The sequence below is a fragment of the Tachyglossus aculeatus genome, chromosome 23 (genome assembly GCF_015852505.1).
Source record: "Tachyglossus aculeatus isolate mTacAcu1 chromosome 23, mTacAcu1.pri, whole genome shotgun sequence".
Classification (NCBI taxonomy): Eukaryota; Metazoa; Chordata; class Mammalia; order Monotremata; family Tachyglossidae; genus Tachyglossus; species Tachyglossus aculeatus.
This window is the reverse complement of record NC_052088.1, coordinates 41,601,773-41,622,467: the sequence shown is the minus strand read 5'-3', so window position 1 is coordinate 41,622,467 and position 20,695 is coordinate 41,601,773.

Sequence of the window (20,695 nt, the reverse complement as noted above, 5' to 3'; positions counted from 1 at the left end):
CTTCACTTCTCTGGGCTTCAGTCTCCTCATCTGTAAAACAGGGATGAAGACTGTTGAGCCCCACGTGGCACGAGGACCGTGCCCAACCCAATTTGCTTGTACCCACCCCTGTGCTCCCTACAGTACCTGGCACATACTAAGTGCTGAATAAAGCCCACAATTATTTTTATTATTATTCAGAGGCCACCACCTCCCCAACCAAGAAACTACCGGTAGGTTGGGTGTTTCTGCAACCTCTTCTCAGGGAACACTTGGATGAAATTGGTTTAGCAGCTCGAAATCAATCGGTGGGATTTATGGAGCTCTTGCTCTGTGCGGAGCACTGTACAAAGCACTTGGAAGAGGACAATGTAACAGAATTAACAGACACATTCCCTGCCCCTCTTGAGCTTACAGTCTTGAAAGACTGAAGGAAGCCCTTTTTCCCCTATCTGCCCTCCACTCTGCATCATCTCTGCTACCATATTAATCCAAGCACTCATCCTCTCCTGCCTGGATTGCAGCATCAGCCTCCTTGCTGACCTCCCTGCCTCCTTTCTCTCCCCGACTCCAGTCCGTGCTTCCCTGTGCTGCCCCGATCACTTGTTCTACAAAGCCGCAAGAGGCGGCGTGGCTCAGCGGAAAGAGCACGGACGTGGGAGTCCGAGGTCATGGGTTCTAATCCCAGCTCCGCCACTTGTCAGCTGGGTGAATTTGGGCGAGTCACTTCACTTCTCTGCGCCTCCGTTCCCTCATCTGTAAAATGGGGATTAAGACTGTGAACCCCCCGTGGGACACCTCATCACCTTGTAACCTCCCCAGCGCTTAGAACGGTGCTTTGCACATAGCAAGTGCTTAATAAATGCTATCATTATTATTATTAATAATAATAATTACTCACCCACCACTTTAAAGCCTTAGTAAAGGCACACCTCCTCCAAAAGGCCTTCCCTAAATCCTCCTTTTCTCTTCTTCCACTCCCTTCTGACTTGCTCCATTTATTCATCCTCCCTCCCAGCCCCACAGCACTTATGTCCTTATCTGTATTTTATTTATTTATAGGATCGTGCGTCTCCCCCTTTAGAACGTAAGCTTGCCGTGAGCAGGGAATGTTCTTGTTAATAATGTTACATTGTCCTCTTCCAAGCGTTTAATACAGTGCTCTGCGCTCAGTAAGCACTCAATAAATAGGACTTGGTGATGGATGCCCTTGGTAGTGTGGAAGTGAAAGACCCACCATTGTGAGGCCGAATTCCTCCTTTGATCCATCGACTTGGAAAACTCTGGGCCCGTTCAGTTTAAATTCCTTAACTGGCAGAGAGCAGGTGCTCAAGGTGGGCAGAACGCAAGCCCTCCCACACGCAAACTTGGCCTCCTCTACTTACTTCTTATGCCAACAATCAATCAATCAATCATATTTATTGAGCGCTTACTGTGTGCAGAGCACTGTACTAAGCGCTTGGGAGTACAAGTTGGCAACATACAGAGACAGTCCCTACCCAACAGTGGGCTCACAGTCTAAAGAGGGGGAGACAGAGAACGAAACCAAAACATACTAATGGGACAGAAGCAGGAAGGAGAGAAGCAGCACGGTCTAGCGGAATGGTCCCGGGCCTGTGAGTCCCCGTGACCCATAGAAAGTGCTCAACAAATACCATTAAAAAGGAAACAAAAAACAAAAAGGAGAGACAGAGTGGAGGGGACAGGGGATCATGGGGCCTGGGGAGGCCTCAGGGAAGAGCTTGAGTTCATTCATTGATTCATTCATTCATTCTTTATAATGGCAGGCACTGTACTAAGCGCTAGGGTGGATACAAGCGAATCGGGTTCGACCCGGTCCCTGTCCCACACGGGGCTCACAATCCCGATCCCCCTTTACAGAAGGGGTAACTGAGGCCCCGAGAGGTGACTTTCCCAGGATCGAACAGCAGACCCGTGGTGGAGCAGGGATTAAACTCCATGACCTTCTAACTCCTGTGCTCTATCCACAACGTCGTGCCCCTCAATTCTTATTTAGTGACTATTCTAGACTGTGAGCCAGCTGTGGGATAGGGACCGTCTCTCTATGTTGCCAACTTGTACTTCCCACGCGCTCTGCACACAGTAAACGCTCAATAAATATGATTGAATGAATAAATATGATTGAATGAGTGAATCCTCCTGGGTGCAAGGCCCCCAGCTTTGGGAAAGCACTGGATGAGAATTAGACCCCATCCTCAGGGAGTAAATAAATGGGTTGCAGGTGTCTATAATTAAGGATGTTTTTCCAGATCCTTTTAATGATGGGCAGCTGCAAGGGCTACTTAATAGCCTTCTGCCTCTTCCTTCCCTGCTCCTACTGCCCCACCCTCACAAATAGAGTCTCTCCAATAGGTGCCCTTCATTGGGGTAAGTGGCACTGTTCCTTTAAAGCCCTGGAGGCTGCTGGGCTTCTCCCTATTTTATTTAGGACCCATGGGTGCCTCTTCTTATAGATTGTGGAGAGGAGATGGGCTATGCTTCTCAGGGAATTTGGTGAGATTATTTTCTCTTTAGCTGTGATAGGGTGACTGAGGGGGGTGAAGGAATGGGCTGGGCTCAAGGGTTTGATGTAGAGGAGTGCAGAGGGGAGACCGAAGTCGGAGATAATTGACTGAAGTAGTGGTAGTATCCCTCAGTGGGAAAGAACAAGGGCTTTGGAGTCAGAGGTCATGTGTTCAAATCCTGGTTCTGTCAGCTGTGTGACTTGGGGCAAGTCACTTAGCTTTTCTATGCCTGTTATTTCATCTGTAAAATGGGGATTAAGGCTGTGAACCCCCTGTGGGACAACCTGATCACCTTGTAACCTCCCCAGTGCTTAGAACAGGGCTTTGCATATAATATTATCATCATCAATTGTATTGAGCGCTTACTGTGTGCAGAGCACTGTACTAAGCGCTTGGGAAGTCCAAGTTGGCAACATATAGAGACAGTCCCTACCCAGCGGTGGGCTCACAGTCTAAAAGGGGGAGACAGAGAACAAAACCAAACATACTAACAAAATAAAATAAATAGAATAGATATGTACAAGTAAAATAAATAGAGTAACAAATATGTACCAACATATGTACATATATGCAGGTGTAGTGGGGAAGGGAAGGAGGTAAGATGGGGGGATGGAGAGGGGGACGAGGGGGAGAGGAAGGAAGGGGCTCAGTCTGGGAAGGCCTCCTGGAGTAGGTGAGTTCTCAGTAGGGCCTTGAAGGGAGATGATGATAGTATTTGTTAAGCGCTTACTACGTGCAAAGCGCTGTTCTAAGCACTGGGGAGGTTACAAGGTGATCAGGCTGTCCAACGGGGGGGGCTCACAGATTTAATCCCCATTTTACAGATGAGGTACCTGAGGCATAGAGAAGTTAAGTGACTTGCCCAAAGTCACACAGTTGGCAGAGCTGGGATTTGAACCCATGACCTCTGACTCCAAAGCCCGGGCTCTTTCCACTGAGAGGAATAATAAGGGCTTAATAGATGCCATCATTATTATTCTTAGTGACACCTTGGAGGTTGGGGAGTGGACTGCAGTTTGCAGTTATATTATACTCACCCAGGTGTGCAGAAGTAATAATAATTGTGGTATTTAAGTGCTTAGTATGTGCCAGGCACTATATTAAGTGCTGGAGTGAATATGAGCAAACTGGTGTGGATCCAGTCTTTGTCCCATATGGGGCCTGGTCTCAATTCCCATTTTATAAATGAGGTAATTGAGGCCCAGTGAAGTGACTTGTCCAAGGTCACACAGGAGAGAAGTGGTGGACCGGGGGTTAGATTCCATGACCTTAGGATTCTATCCATGCTCTATCCACTATATCATGCTACTAAGTTTTTATTTATTGAATATCCTTCTGGGTGCAAAGCACAGTATTAAGCACTTGGCTCAGTGGAAAGAGTATGGGCTTGGGAGTCGGAGGTCATGGGTTCTAATGTTACCCCTGCCACTTGTCAGCTGTGTGACTTTGGGCAATTCACTTAACTTCTCTGTGCCTGTTACCTCATCTGTAAAATGGGGATGAAGATTATGAGCCCCGTGTGGGACAACCTGATGACCTTGTGACCCCCCCCCCCCCCCACACACACACACACACACAGGGTGCTAAAAACAGTGCTTGGCACATAGTAAGTGTTTTACAAATGTTGTCATCTGTCTATCACTGGATGAGAATTAGACCCAATCCTCAAGGAGTATGTGAAGGGGTTGCAGGTGTCTGTAACTAAGGATGTTTTTTCTAGATCCTTTTGATAAGAATAATTATGGTATTATGTTGTTACTATGTGTCAAGCACCGTTTTAAGTGCTGGAGGGGCAGCTGCAAATCCTACTCCTTAATGATCTTCTGCCTTTTTCCTTCCCTGATCCTCCAGCCCCACTCTCAGAAACCCAGTTTTTGCCTTAGGTTTGTTGGGTAGGGACTGTATATGTTGCCAACTTGTACTTCCCAAGCGCTTAGCACAGTGCTCTGTGCACAGTAAGCGCTCAATAAATATGATTGATCGATTTATTGATTGTCTGTGTCTCTCCCATGGGGGCTACTTCCTGTAGGCTGTGGAGAGGAGATGGAGTGTGCCCCTTTTGGGGTTTGATGCCCCCTTGATTAGTTGATCTTCTGTTCAGCTGGGACTTGGTGACTTGATTGATTTTTGGTGAGTGAAGGAGTTGAGTAATGGGCTGGGCTCAAGGGTTTGAAGTTGAGGGCTGAGGAGGGGAGCCCCAAGTCTGGGATAATTGATGGAAACATTGGTGGTGACTCCTTGGGGGTGGGGAAGGGGGCTGCATTTGGAAGTGATACTGTACCCCCCCCCAAATGCTTAGTAATAATAATCATTGTGGTATTTAAGCACTTACTATGTTCCAGGCACTGTACTAATTGCTGATGCTTGTGCAGATTGGGTTGACACGGTCCCTGTTCCCCAGGCCCCTGTTCTATCAAGTGTATCCTGCTGCTCAATTCTTATTTACTCAATACCTTCCTGGGTGCAAAGCACTGCATTAAGTGCTGGGAAAGCGCTGGTTGAGAATTAGACCCAATCCTTAAGGAGTCTGTGAATAAGGATGTCTTTCCAGATCCTTTTACCAATGGGCAGTTGTAATCCTTCTCCTTAACCTTCTGCCTTTTCTTTCCCTGATCCTCCACCCCCATCCCCATAAACCCGATCTCTCCACTAAGTGTGCTTCAATGGAGCAAGTGGCACTGCCCCTTTAAAGCCCCAAAGAACTCTCCCTACCGCATGTAAGGCCCGTGGGCACTACTTGATGATGATGATAGCATTTATTAAGCGCTTAATATGTGCACAGCACTGTTCTAAGCACTGGGGAGGTTACAAGGTGATCAGGTTGTCCCACGGGGGCTCACAGTCTTAATCCCCATTTTATAGACGAGGTAACTGAGGCAGAGAAAAGTGAAGTGACTTGCCCAAAGTCACCCAGCTGACAATTGACGGAGCTGGGATTTGAACCCATGACCTCTGACTCCCAAGCCTGGGCTCTTTCCACTGAGCCATGCTGCTTCTCAGATACTTAAATAACATGTGTAACATACATTACATGTACATAAATTACATAAATATACAAATACATAATAATTTGTTCCACACGTCCTATAGGCTGGGGAGAGGAAGTGGAGTATGCTTCTCTGGAAGTTTGGTAAGCACTTAGAACAGTGCTTTGCACATAGTAAGCACTTAACAAATACCATTATTATTATTAATAATACAATTAGTATTAATAATTGTTATTATTAATAATTATTATTTATTTTACTTGTACCTATCTGTTCTATTTATTTTATTTTGTTAGTATGTTTGGTTTTGTTCTCTGTCTCCCCCTTCTAGGCTGTGAGCCCACTGTTGGGTAGGGACTGTCTCTATATGTTGTCAGTTTGTACTTCCCAAGCGCTTAGTACAGTGCTCCGCACACTAAGCGCTCAATAAATATGATTGATTAAGCAAAGCCTGCAATGCCCCCTTGGTTATCTCATCTTTTCTTTAGCTCTGATAGTTGTTATGTATTGAATGGGTGGTGCTGATGTGGGGGGGGGAGATGGGTTGGTTTCTGATGGCTCAGGAGGGATTTGAGTGGATGCTTTTAGGGGACAATTTAAGGCTGGGCTAAATTAGGGGTTTAATTTTAATTTAATAATTTAATTTTAATTTTAATTCTAGTTTAATTAAGATAGATTAGGGGTGGGGTGGCTTGTGGACCGAGTTGGCTGTATATGGATGACTCAGAAGTGACTTGGGTGCTTAAGTTTAGGCTACTTTGAGACTTTATTGATTAGGGTATTTGAGGGGGGTTGAGGAATGGGCTGGGATCGAGGATTTGAAGTTGAGTGATGGGGAGGGGAGACCTAAATCAGGGATAATTGACTGAAAGGATAAAGGTGACACCTTGGAGGTCAGGGAGGAAGCTGCAGTTGGGAGTTATAGCCTATTCACACAAATGCTTAGGAATAGTAATAATTGTGGTATTTGTTATGTGCCAGGCACTGTACTAAGCGCTGGAAGGGATACGAACAAATTGGATTGGACACAGTCTCTATCTCACATGGGGCTCACACTCTCAATCTCCTTTTTACAGATGAATGAACTGAGGCCCAGTCATGTGACCTGCCCAAGGTCTCACAGCAGACAAGTGGCATGACCTTCTGCCACCCAGGCCTGGGCTCTACCCACTATGCCACGCTGCTTCTCTCGTCCAGTGATCAGCGCACAGTAAGTACTCCATAAATATGGTTGTTTGGGCATGTGCTAATCCATATCAATGATTTGAGTCGATAATGTAGCTTTTGAATAACTGATATCTACTGTACTAATTGATCCTGGATAGAGCTGGAGTGTTTTGTGTGTGTTTGTGGGGTGTGTGTGTGTGTGTGCACACAGGTACTTGTGATGGGGGAACTGCCAGGGCTCACTAGTCAATGTCAACTGCATTATTGATGTGCTGGTTATGGAGAGGGCTGAGGGTGGTAAGGGGAATGTGTTTGATACCAATGTATTGTCCATAATGCTGATGTGGTGATGATGATGATGATAGTATTGGTTAAGTGCTTACTATGTGTCAAGCATTGTTTGAAGTGATGGGGTATTTTGAAAGTTGGACACTGTGGTTTTCAGTGTTTTTAGCCCAGCCTCTGATTTGATTACTCTTGTCCTAGGGGGCCGGGGCATCCTGTGGGCTACACAGGTTTTGGCTTTTGCTGACTTGGAGATGAGTCTGGGATCCAGGAAGAGAAGTGCTCCGCTTGGTTGGGACCAGAAAATGTCTCTGGAGCGGAGGAAGTTGAGGGGTTATGATGCTATGCGGTCTGTCTTGAGGGGAGGTAACTGGTGCTCTGGATTCAGAGATGAGGGTTTTAGTGTTGTGGGGGGGGGGAGAGGGATGGGGCAAAAATCATGGGGTGCATGGGGGTGCATGCTCATTGTCTGCCTGTTTTTGTGTGTCTGTCATTGTGTCCTGCTCCTGTGCTCTTGCCAGACCCAAGTCAGCAAGCATTTCCCACTCAACCAAAAAGTCACTAAGGCCAGTGACCTTGCACAAACTCAACATGGGACCCCACCCCAGGACTGTGGTAGGAGGTGAGGGGCTGCTTCTGCAAAGGCTTGGGCCGCCTCCCCACCAACCACCCCCCCCCCCATCATCCACAGGGGGGATGTGCATCCAGCCCTCGTTCCCTGGAAACCTCCACCGTCCTCGGTGGATTCAGCGCCGTGGGCAGGTCCCAGAAGCGTCGGTATCGGAGCGTCAGACTGTGAGCCTCCGGGGCAGGAACCGAGACCCGCCGAGGGCGAAGGGGTGGGGTGGTGGTACCGTCCGTCGTGCCCACCTCGAGAGCAGGATTGCGCCGACTGCAACTTTCTTTTTGAGCTTCCCAGTACCTGTACCCCAAGATACATGTCCCCCCTTCTCCCCCGTGGGACTCCATTGCAGCCCCCCAAAAGCCCAGCGGTGAGTTGGGGTTCAGTGGCTGAACCTGTATGAAGTAGACTGTAAGCTGGTTATGGGTGGGGAATGTGTCCGTTCGGTTCTACTCTCCGAGTACTTAATACAGTGCGCTGCGCTCAATAAATACGCCAGACTGACCCAAAGCACAACAAACACAAGCACGGTTGTAGCAGCTCATTCGGTACTTAGATGCAGAGTACCCTACTGAGCTCGTGGGAACCTGAGTTACAAAGTGCAAATGTCTCCTTGAGTTGGAACCTAGCCTGTAAAATATTTTCGGTTGACTTCTCCCCTGACTTGTCGTGGCTCCTATTTAAATGGGTGACATTTATTTATGTTACATGTCTGTCTCCCCCTCGAGACCGTAAGCTCCTAGTAGGCAGGGAATCTGCCTGATAAGGGCTGAATTAATACAACTGACTGATTGAAATGGGTGTCTTTAGCAGTTGGGGCATCACCCCCATCCTGCTGTTATTACAGCGCTCTGACAAATAGCATTTGATAAACACTTCTGCCGTCTTAATGCACTACTGATTTACTGTTTTTCTATGTACTGATTTACCGTTTCTCTACTCGTACCGCCGATTCAAGCTAACTTGGCTTCAGAGTGCGCTACTGCCTGTACCGATCTTGTATGGACCGTTTCCACCTTTGTGTGCCTCAATTTTAATGTTTGTCACGTAGACTGGAAATTTCGTGAGAGCAGGGGCCACGCGTGCCATGCAGTGTTGAATTCTTTGCAAGTTGATGCCTCCCCCTTTACAGGGTAAGCTTATTAGGGGCAGGGCTTGCTTTGATTGTACTCGCTCGAAGGCCTAGTACTGTTCTCTGCACACAGTAAGAGCTCAAATATGATCGACTGACTCGCTTAAATTGTACGCTCCTAGTGGGCAGGGGCTGTGTCTCCTACACCCACTTGGCAAAGAGGGTGCTGAATGAGGTGGGATCGGACTTTCAGACCAAACTAGGGGTCAGATGCCTCAATCAGGTGGTGTTGTGGGAGGAGGAGCAGGGGTGGAGGACCAGCCTGGCATGGGGTAAGTAGTCAGGACCTCTGCTGCGTGAGGAGAGAAGGCAGAAGCCCAGCTTCTTTCTGGCCCCTGGAGAAGTCTCCCAGATGAACTGCTGTGAGGTAAGAGCCTGGGGAATTGGGGCGGGGGGTGTTAGGGAGGGTGGCGGCAGGGGTCCCCTGACTCCTTGGGGTGATAAAGCCAGCCAGGGCCTCTCCTGCAGGGTGTGTGAATGGCAGCTGCTCTGTCTTGTCTCTGTCTATCTCTGTCTTTCTCTCTCCTGGTGTGAATCTGCAGGAGACAGTCCAGCTGTGGGGTGGGGCCACAGGTGGGGCTGGGCACAGGCATGGGGGCAGAGGGGATTGCCCTGACACCTCACTAAGTGTATCTTTAGGGCCAAGGAAGGAGCCTGAGCCCCAGATGCAGCCGGGGAGACCCGGCCCCCTGGTCCATCCCCGCCTCCCGAAGGACACGTCGGTGTGGACAGAACAGTGAGTGTCATGCCCTTACCTTGGGACTGTTGGAGCTCTGTTACGGGAAACTGGGAGGACTCCAAGAATGACATTTATTGAGCACTTAAGTCTAGGGGACTAGGCTGTAGTCTGGAGAGAGTAGAGGGAAGAGATCCTTTTTTTCCATTACACATAAACGCAATCCACTGCATCCTTGGAGTCCACAAACCAGAGCAGTGACCGACTTCAACCTGACTGGTAGTGCCCCTAAGCAGGCTCCTTTCAACCTTTAACTCCCTGCTCCCTGGCTGGAGGTGTGGGCTCCCCACTTGAGACCCATCCCAGCCTTCGGCACCCTCCACCCCCAATTGTGATGGGCTGGCGCTCTCCCCAGGGGTGGGCTGCGGTACACTTAGCCAACCAATGGTCACATCTGTCACCAGGAAGCCGCGGTACAACCCCAACCTGCACCACCAGCCCCCGTGGACGGTGGAAGACTGACCAGCTACTCAGCAGAAGCCACAGGCACTCATAGATTGATTGCGCCAGCCCCACCGTGAGGAAATTGGCACCAGCTTGCTGCCCCCTGGCCCCCTTCCCTCCTACCCCCCAGCCCACAACTGTATCCCCTCCTTCCAGACAATGCCATTTTCTTTGGGGGCTCAAGGGTGAAACACTGCATCAGGGGTGCCAAACCAGTCCCTTGCGACTCCAGGAGCCGATGGAGGGGTGTGTGTCATGTGAGAGAGCGAGGGCCGGGACCAGAGCAGGGTGAGAGGAGCCGCCCCTCTTTGGACAGGGAGAGGGTTCTGGAAACTGGGGTCCGGAGTTCTGGACAGGTGCTCCGTGCACCTGAGCAGGTGTGAAGTCGCCCCGGGGCCCTTAATTCTATAGACAGGGCGACTTCCTCCTGCCCCGGTCCATTGGGAGTCATCTGGCCAGCTCTGGCTTCAAGAGTACAGACTCCCTTTTCTTGCCTGAGGCGGGGTGCCTCTTGGGGCGTGGGGTACAGGGACAGGAGGAGTCAGGGGTGTGCATGTATGTATGTGTGTGACTATCCTATATCCCCCATCGATCCTGGATGAGCAGAATGAGGGGTGGAGGGGACTAACAGCAAATCCTAGAGTGGGAAGATGCAAAGTGGCTTTCCCCCCACCCTACCAACAGAAATGGCATGGTCTGGCCCCCTCCTCCTCTCCTCCCTTCTCTGTCCACTTGGCAGCCTGGGCTCTGTCAGCCCAAATGCATCTGTATGTAATAAAATGTATATGTTCGTGGTCACTCCTGAGTCCCTTGAGCCCCTGCTCCCCAGAAGGGTTATAATTTGGGGGTACCAGCCGTGTAATCAAAGCAGGAGTAAAGTCATCAGCTTTTAACTTGTAGGTTGACAACCTAGCACCCTCTCTTTTCCCCCTACCCCTCCAGATCTCATTCCTTTACAATCAGCCAGGCAGGGTAAGGGGGAGGGAGTCTTTTACAGCTGAGGTAACTAAAGCACAAGAAAAGAAACGACTTGAGTGAGGTCACACAGCAAATGAGGGGTGGAGTCAGGATTAGAACCCATGACCACCTCACTCCCAGGCCCATGCCAGTGGTGGATGAGGAAAGGAGGAGCGTAGTCAGGGAAGGCCTCTTGGAGGAGATGTACTATTGTTAAGGGTTTGCCGGGGATAAAGTAGCACCCTCTCTCTTCCCTTCCCCACTCCCAGGTCTCATTCCTTCACTCTCAGCCAGGCAGGGTAAGGGGGATGGAGTCTTTTACAGATTCAGGTAACTAAAGCACAAGAAGATAAATGACTTGGTTGAGTTCACACAGCAGATAAGTGGTGGAGTCAGGATTAGAACCCATGACCACCTCAGTCCCAGGCCCGTGCCAGTGGTGGATGAGGAAAGGGAGGGCTTAGTCTGGGAAGGCCTCTTAGAGGAGATGTGCTATCCATAAGGGTTTGAAGGGGGTAGGGTAGTTGTGTGTTGGATGGGAGGAGGGAGGGTGTGTCAGGCTAGAGGCAGGACAGATGCTAGGGGTCAGGGGGGAGATAGAGGCACAGTGAGCACTAGCGGAGTGGGTAGGTTGGGTTATAGGAGGATAGAGTTGAGGGAGGAGGGGACAAGGTGGCAGTCACACATAAGCACAGCGCAAAGATCACAGGTGGGCACATACAAGTGCACCCAAACTCACAAGTCTCAATAATATTAATAATGATATTTGTTTAGTGCTTGGCCCCTAGTAAGTGCTTAAGTGGTGAGGTAGAAACAAGGTGTTCAGACTGTCCCAGGTGGGGCTCATCGTCTTAATTCCCATTTTACAGATGAGTTAACTGAGTCACAGAGAATCAATCAGTGAATCGTATTTATTGAGCGCTTACTGTGTGCAAAGCACTGTACTAAGCGCTTGGGAAGTACAAGTTGGCAACATATAGAGACGGTCCCTACCCAACAGTGGGCTCACAGTCTAAAAGGGGGAGACGGAGAACAAAACCATACTAACAAAATAAAATAAATAGAATAGATATGTACAAGTAAAATAGAGTACTAAATATGTATAAACATATACATATATACAGGTGCTGTGGGGAAGGGAAGGAGGTAAGATGGGGGGGATGGAGAGGGGGACGAGGGGGAGAGGAAGGAAGGGGCTCAGTCTGGGAACGTCTCCCGGAGGAGGTGAGCTTTCAGTAGGGCCTTGAAGGGAGGAAGAGGGCTAGCTTGGCGGATGGGCGGAGGGAGGGCATTCCAGGCCCGGGGGAGGACGTGGGCCGGGGGTCGATGGCGGGACAGGCAAGAACAAGGTACGGTGAGGAGATTAGCGGTGGAGGAGCGGAGGGTGCGGGCTGGGCTGGAGAAGGAGAGAAGAGAGGTGAGGTAGGAGGGGGCGAGGGGATGGACAGCCTTGAAGCCCAGGGTGAGGAGTTTCTGCCTGATGCGCAGATTGATTGGTAGGCACCGGAGATTTTTGAGGAGGGGAGTAACATGCCCAGAGCGTTTCTGGACAAAGACAATCCGGGCAGCGGCATGAAGTCTGGATTGAAGTGGGGAGAGACACGAGGATGGGAGATCAGAGAGAAGGCTGATGTAGTAGTCCAGAAGGGATAGGATGACAGCTTGAACGAGCAGGGTAGCGGTATGGATGGAGAGGAAAGGGCGGATCTTGGCAATGCTGTGGAGCTGAGACCGGCAGGTTTTGGTGACAGCTTGGATGTGGGGGTGAATGAGAGAGCGGAGGCGAGGATGACACCAAGGTTGCGGGCTTGTGAGACGGGAAGGATGGTAGTGCCGTCAACAGAGATGGGAAAGTCAGGGAGAGGGCAGGGTTTGGGAGGGAAGACAAGGAGTTCAGTCTTGGACATGTTGAGCTTTCCAGACATGAAGTGACTTGCCCAAAGTCACACAGCAGACAAGGGGCGGAGCTGGGATTAGAACCCATGACCTCTGAATCCCAAACCACTTCTTAGCGGCTCATCCCACTAAGCCACGCTGCTTATATTATACACCCCCATGTACAGGTAGTTTTGGGCGGGCACACGCACGCAGTGTCCACCTCCCCCAGTAGAATGTAAGACACTTGAAGGCAGGGATCATTTCTACCAGCTCTGCTGAACTCTCCCAAGCGCTTGGTAAAGTGCTTTATGTAAAATAAACCCCACTGATTAACCTCCCATGTGGCCTCTCCAGCAGTGTCCAGCCTGCTAAGCCCAACCACCCTCCTCCTCTAGTTAAGGAGTCAGCAGAAGGAGAGAGAGAACAGAAATATGACGAGAAACCAGCTGGCTCCCATGCTCTCTTGCATAATAATAATAATAGCGGCATTTGTTAAATGTCCACTATGTGTCAAGCACTGTACAAAGCACTGGGTAGATTCAAGATTATCAGGTCAGACTCAGTCCCTGTCCCACGTGGAACTCACAGATAAGGAGGAGGTCGAACAGGTAATGAATTCCTGTCATCTTCATCTTATTAATAATAATAGTAATAGTAATAACATCATTTGTTAAGCACTTAGTATGTGTAAGTAACTATACTGTACCAAGAGCTGCGGTGGACACAAGTCAATCGAGTTGGACACAGTCCCTGTCCCACGTGGGGCTAATACCATGAGTTGGAAGAATTATTTTTTTTTTTACAAGTCTGAATGGTATAACCTTCCTATTACAATCACTTTTTTGGACACAGGTATTCCTGGATGTTACAGTGAGTCTATCCAAATCTTTGTGGAATTGTGATAATTATATAATAATGATAAGTATTATATAATAATGATAAGTTCATTAGTCAATCAGTGGTATTTTTGGAACACTTACTGTATTCAGAGCACTGTACAAAACGCTTGAGAGAGTCCAATGCTGCCAAGTTGGGAGACACATTCCCTGCCCACAATCAGCTTACAGTCTAGCAGGGGATACAGACATTAATATAAATTAATATTAAGAAGAAGCAGCATGGCTCAGTAGAAAGAGCCCGGGCTTTGGAGTCAGGAGTCATGAGTTCGAATGCCGGCTCTGCCAATTGTCAGCTGTGTGACTTCACTTCTCTGGGCCTCAGTTCCCTCATCTGTAAAATGGGGATTAAGACTGTGAGCATCCCCCGTGGGACAATCTGATCTCCGTGTAACCTCCCCAGCGCTTAGAACGGTGTTTTGCACATAGTAAGCGCTTAATAAATGCCATTATTATTACTATTATTATTATAAATTACAGAGAAGGGAAGCAGTAGAGGGGAAACATAATGGATGACGATGACCCTGTCCAGAAAGAAAAATATTTTCTCATTCTTGCATGGCAGATTGTTGGAGAGATGAATTTGGGAGTCATTTATATTGATGTGGTAGTTGAAGACATATCATTGTTATTATTATTATTATTATTATTATCATGGTATATGTTGAACAGTGTGGTGTAGCGGTATAGTGGATCGAGCCCAGGCCTTGGAGTCCGAAGGACTTGGGTTTTAGTTCCGTCTATGCCACTTGTGTGCTATGACCTCGGGTAGTCACTTCACTTCTCTGGACCTCAGTAACCTCACCTGTAAAATGGACATAAAGATTGTGAACCCCATGTGTGATATGGACTCTGTGCAATCTGATTAGCTCCTATCTACTTCAGCGCTTAGAACAGTTCCAGGCACATAGTAAGCGCTTGGCAAATACCATGCCAACCACAGTACTAAGTGCTGCGGTAGATACGAATTAATCCAGATGCATAGTCCCTGCCCTCAACGAGTTTAAAATGGGGATTAAGGCCATAAATCCCATTTGGGACATGGACTGCGTCCAGCCTGATCAGCTGGCATCTGCCCTGGCTCTTAGCGCAGTGCTTGGCACCTAGGAAAGGGCTTAACAAATACCATTTTTAAAAAAGGAGCACTCGGAAAGGTAGGATGAGAGTCTTCTCAGTGAAGAGAACTTCCAGCTCATCCTGTTTTCCACTACAAACATCTGGGGAGCAGGAATGTGTTCACCAACTCTGTTGTGTTGTCCTTTCCCGAGCACTCAGTACAGTACTCTGCACCCAGTAAGCACTCAATAAATATCATTGATTGACTCTAGACTGTCCCCTCTGGACTGTAAGCTTGTTGTGGGCAGGGATCCGGTCTACAAACTCCGGTCTATTGTGCTCTCACAAGCGCTTAGTCCAGTGCCGTGCACACAGTAAGAGCTCAATAAATACCATCGAATTGATTGATTAATTGGTTAAAGCCTGAGGAAATGGTGAGGCGTGGGAGTCCCGACATGGAGCTCATCACTTATAGCCCTGATTAATTCACGTGAAGAGCCTAGGCGTCATCACCTGATAGCCTGCCCTGCGAACCTGATGCCAACAGGCTTTTCCTGATGGTCACGACTTATAATAATAATAATGGCATTTATTAAGCGCTTAGAACAGTGCTTTGCACATAGTAATCAATCAATCGTATTTATTGAGCGCTTACTGTGTGCAGAGCACTGGACTAAGTGCTTGGGAAGTACAAGTTAAGTAAGCGCTGGGGAGGTTACAGGGTGATCAGGTTGTCCCACGTGGGGCTCACAGTCTTCATCCCCATTTGACAGATGAGGCCCAGAGAAGTAAGTGACTTGCCCAAAGTCACCCAGCTGACAGGTGGCAGAGCTGGGATTCGAACCCATGACCTCTGACTCCAAACCCCGGGCTCTTTCCACTGAGCCACACTGCTTCTCTGTCCTTTGCAGAGTCGGGGCCTATATGGCTTTAGCAGTCTGAGATTTCCACCCCCCTGCCATCAGCGGGAGCACCTGAAGCAGCAAAAATCAAATTACCCAGTGACCTGTTAAGTGCAGTTCAGTGGGAAGTTAGCTGGCATAATTCATTAGCTGGGTGGTTGGTGATCTGTCAGTAACCATCTCTCAGTTTCTCTTATGAGTGATTGCGCCCAGCTGCTGCTTGCCCTCTTTCCAGGGGATTTGGGAATTACTAGAAAATTTCGGGGGGGTTCCGAACCCTGTAGAGTCACTTTTCCTCAAGCTGAACCGTTCCGTGGGGATTAGAGCGGTGATCCAGAGAGGAGGAAGAGAGAGAGGGGAAGGAGGAGCTGCGTGTCAGAGATAGAGGGGAGGATGGTCTGTTGGCCTGGCGGGGAAAGCTGAAGGAGACTGACCCTCCCAGGGCCAAACCAACATTGGCTTGAGAGCCTTCAATCCCCTGGCCTCCTCCTACCTCACCTCCCTGCTCTCATACTCCCCTGGCCTCCTCCTACCTCACCTCCCTGCTCTCATACTCCAACCCAGCCTGCACACTTTGCTCCCCTAATGCTAACCTTCTCACACCACCTTGATTCTTGTCTATCTCGCCACCGATCTCTCGCCCACATCCTGCCTCTGGCCCGGAACACCCCACCACCCCATATCTGACAGACATTTATTCTCCCCCTCTTCAAAGTCTTATTGAAGGCACATTTCCAAGAGGCCTTCCCTGACTAAGCCCCCTTCTCCTTTTCTTCACCTTCCTTCTGCATCGCCCCGGCTTGCTGTCCGTATTCATTCCCACTCCCAGCCCCACAGCACTTACGTCCGTATCTGTGATGTACTTATGTATATTAATGTCTGTTTCCCCCTTTAGACTGTAAACTCACTTGGGTCAGGGAATGCGTTTGTTATATCATACTCTCCCAAGTGCTTAGTATAGAGCTCTGCACGCAGTAAAAGCTCAATGAATGGGACTGACTGACTAACTCTGCTTGGCCGGGGGCTTTGCCCTGTTGGTGGGGGTGGAAGGACTGGTAGTTGGTCTTCTGTCCTGGCAAAACCTTGACCAGTAACCCCAAACCATTCGGAGTTACTGAGAAGCAGCATGGCCTGGGACTCAGGGGACCTTGCGGTGTTCTCCTCCCGGCTCCACCACTTGTCTGCTGTGTGACCATCTAACTCCCCTGACTCTCTTCCCTCCCCATCCCCGACTCTCCATTAGTGACCCAGCATGGACCATCCAACACCCCCGACTTTCCCTTCTCCGTCAATAGCTGTGCCTCGGTTTCCTCATTTGTGAAATGAACTCAATATGGGACAAACAGATTGGACACAGTCCCTATCTTGTATCTACCCCTGTGGTTAGGACAGTGCCTTGCACGTAATAAGTGCTTAACAAATACCACAATTATTATTATTTCTATCTTGGAAGTCCGATTTGGTCATTCTGTGGGAGATTGGTCAGCGTAGGTGCTGTTCTCATTTCTCTTGCCGCCTGTTTTTCTTTTTATTTTAACTATTCTAATTGTATTAGGTCTCGGATCTTTGTGGTAGGCCACGCTGTTATATATTAATTGCCTTCAAGCAGTACGGTCTCTAGAGAAAATAGATCCCGGCTAGATTGCCAGATTACTCAATCAATTGATCAGTCCTCTTTACTGAGTATCTGTGCAGAGCACTGTATTAACTATTTATAGTATTTAATAACTTACTGTGTGCTAAGCTGTCTATTAAGCTCTGGGGTGGATAAAAGATACAGAGAAGCAGCATGGCTTGGGGAAGGAGCTTGGCCTGGAAGTCAGAGGATCTGGGTTCTAATCCCAGCTTTGCAACTTGTCTGCTGTATGACCCTAGGCAAGTCACTTCACTCCTCTGTGCCCGTTACCTCTTCCATGAAATGGAGATTAAGACTGTGAGCTCCATATGGGACAGGGCCTAAATCTAACCCTATTAGCTTTTATCTACCCCAGTGCTTAGTACGGTGCCTGGCACATAGTAAGTGCTTAGCAAATACTATAAAAAAAAGTTGTGGGGTCTCCCTGCCCCATTTTCTGACCCATCTCCACGTATATGACCAGAAACCAATCATTCTGCTTCTGCAGCTTTTCTGTTTCCCTTTTAGCTCACTTGACTTGTCACGAGCACACTTGCCCCCCTCCGCCCCCAAATTAAGGCTCGAAGACCTTGAAAGCCTTCTGTTGCTGAAAGAAAACCGATTAAGGTTAAGAAGACAGCACGAACTTTATCCCAGAAGTCACCTGTGACCCTTTATTTTCCCCAGCAGATAATGTCACATACACATCGTAAGGGTCCAGCCTTTTGAAGGAAGCAGTGGCACTCCCAGCCTGTTTACACTGAAACCACAAAACAAGAGTCACTGTGGACCCTCATTGCTTGGAATGAGCCTGAAAAACCCACCAGCATTTCCTCTCAGTTGTCTCCGGGGGTTTGTTAAGCATTTACTAGATATGGAGCAGGGTAATCACTCTATCATTTTGTGCTCCCCCAAGCACTTAGTACAGGTAGTGTGCACTGAATAAATACCCCTGATTGATTGACTGATGTATTCTCTGGCCTTAAGCCAGAGAATGTCCAAATGTCTGCTCCTTAGCTTTTTCCTTGCCAAGAGAAGGGGGGAAAGGGAGGGAGGGGGGCGAAGGATGGGGAATGTGGGAGGGGGAAAAGAGAGGCTGTGAAGGAGGAGAGGAGAAGGAGAGCAGGGGAGGAGGAAAACTAAGTTCAAAGAGGGCAGGGGTCCTATCTCTCAACTCTAACAATTATTATTATCCAGGAAGTCTGATTTGACCATTCTGTGGGAGATTAATCGGTGAAGGTGCTTTTCTCATTTCTTTTGCCACCTGTTTTTTGGGTTTTTTAAAAAAAGCAGGTCACTTCACTCTTCTGTGCCAGTTACCTCTTCTCTGAAATGGGGATTACAATGTGCAGAGCACTGTCCTAAGTTTGGGAGTCACGTTCCCTGACCACAATAAGAATGATAATGATGATGGCATTTGCTAAGTGCTATGTGCGAAGCACTGTTCTAAGCACTGGGGTCGAAACAAGCTGATCAGGTTGTCCCATGGGGGGGGCTCACAGTCTTAATCCCCATTTTACAGATGAGGTAACTGAGGCACAGAGAAGTTAAGTGACTTGCCGAAAGTCACCCAGCTGACAGTTGGTGGAGCTGGAATTTGAACCCATGACCTCTGACTCGCCAGCCCGTGCTCTTTCCACTGAGCCACGCTGCTTCTCAAGGAGCTTACAAGTCTAGAAGTGCTCACAAATGTTTCATCTCCTATTCTCTATATGTTGCCAACTTGTACTTCCCAAGCGCTTAGTACAGTGCTCTGCACACAGTAAGCGCTCAATAAATACGATTGATTGATTCAGTGATAGTAACTGTGCTATTTGTTAAGCACTTACTATGTGCCCAGTACTGTAGTAAGCGCTGGGCTAGATAGAAGATCGTCAGTTCAGAGCCAGTCCGTTTCCCATATGGGGGCTCACAGTCTAAGAGGGAAGGAGAACAGGGATTGAATCCCTTTTTTGCAGATGAGGCTCAGAGAAGTTAAGTGAATTGCCCGAGGTCACACAGCAGGCAAGGGGCAGATCTGGGATTAGAATCCAGGTCCTCTGACTCCTAGGCATGTCCTCTTTCCAATAATGCAAGTTGCTTCCCATTGCCTCCTATTGTGACCTCCTATCTAAAGGGGATCGGGAGGCAGAGTTGCCTATTGGAAAGTGCCCTGGCCTGGGATTCAGAGGACATGGGATCGAATTCGTTTATTCAGTTGTGTTTATTGAGCACTTGCTGTGTGCAGAGCACTGTGCTAAGTGCTTGGGAGAGGACAACAGAACAACGGACACATTCCCTGCCCACAGTGAGCTCACATTCTAGAGGGAGAGACAGACATGAATAGAAATAAGCGCTTAATCAATACCACGGTTATTTCTAATCCCTGCTCCTCCACGTTCCTGCTGTGTGACCGTGGGCAGATCACTTCTCTAGGTCTCAGTTGCTTCAACTGTAAAATGGGGACCTATCTTGTATCCCTCATGTGGAACGTATCTTGTATCTACCCTGGCAGTGCAGTGTCTGGCACATAATAAGCGCTTAACAAGTACCATTATTATTATTGTTATCACATTGCTTGACACACAGCAAACAGATTACCACATCTCCCATCTTCAGTGCCTCCAGAAACCCCCTCTTCCTCCTCCAGGAAGCCTTTTTTGATTAATTCCCAGGACCCTCAGTTGTAGCATTCCCAGTAGCTCTATCAGCATTTAAGTAGGTTGCCCTAACTCCTGCACGTAGGTATATACTGATCTATAGATCAAGCGCTTAGTACAGTGCTCTGCACATAGTAAGCGCTCAATAAATACGATTGATGATATAGATTGGTGGAATATAATCGTCTACTTGTACTGTTTACTTTTTCACTGGCCGTTTCTTGCTACTTGCTTCGGCTCCTCCTCTTGTTGAATCCTTTGTGTCTCCCCTGTGACAGTGTGGTGACCTTTCCTGCATTGAATCATAATCGATCACTGTGCTATTAAAGTGCTTATTATGAGCCAAGCGCCGTCCTGAGCGCCGGAGAAGAGAGGGAATAATCAGGTCGGCCACAATAATCATCAGTCGTATTTATTGAGCGCTTACTGTGTGCAGAGCACTGTACTAAGCGCTTGAATAATCAGGTCGGCCACACTTGTCTGTAGTGTGACCCTGGGCCAAGAGCCCCGGGGGCAACGAACCAGGATTCAGATCTTCTTTTCCCCCCCGCAGGCTTCATTTTTGGAGAGGATCTGGAGTGGCTGGAGCACAGACCTGGGAGTTAGAAGATCACGGGTTCTAATCCTGACTCTGCCACTTGCCTGCTGTGTGACCTTGGGCAAGTCACTTGACTTCTCAGTTACCTCATCTGTAAAATGGGGATTGCCACCGTGATCCCCACGTAGGAAAGAGACTGTGTCCAACCCAATTTGCTCTGTAACGACCCCAGCACTTAGTGCCGTGCCTGGCGTATAATAAGCGCTTAACAAACACCATCATTATTACTATTATTTATCCTAGTGGTCCCCATGGAGGATGGGGCCTGGTGTCCCAT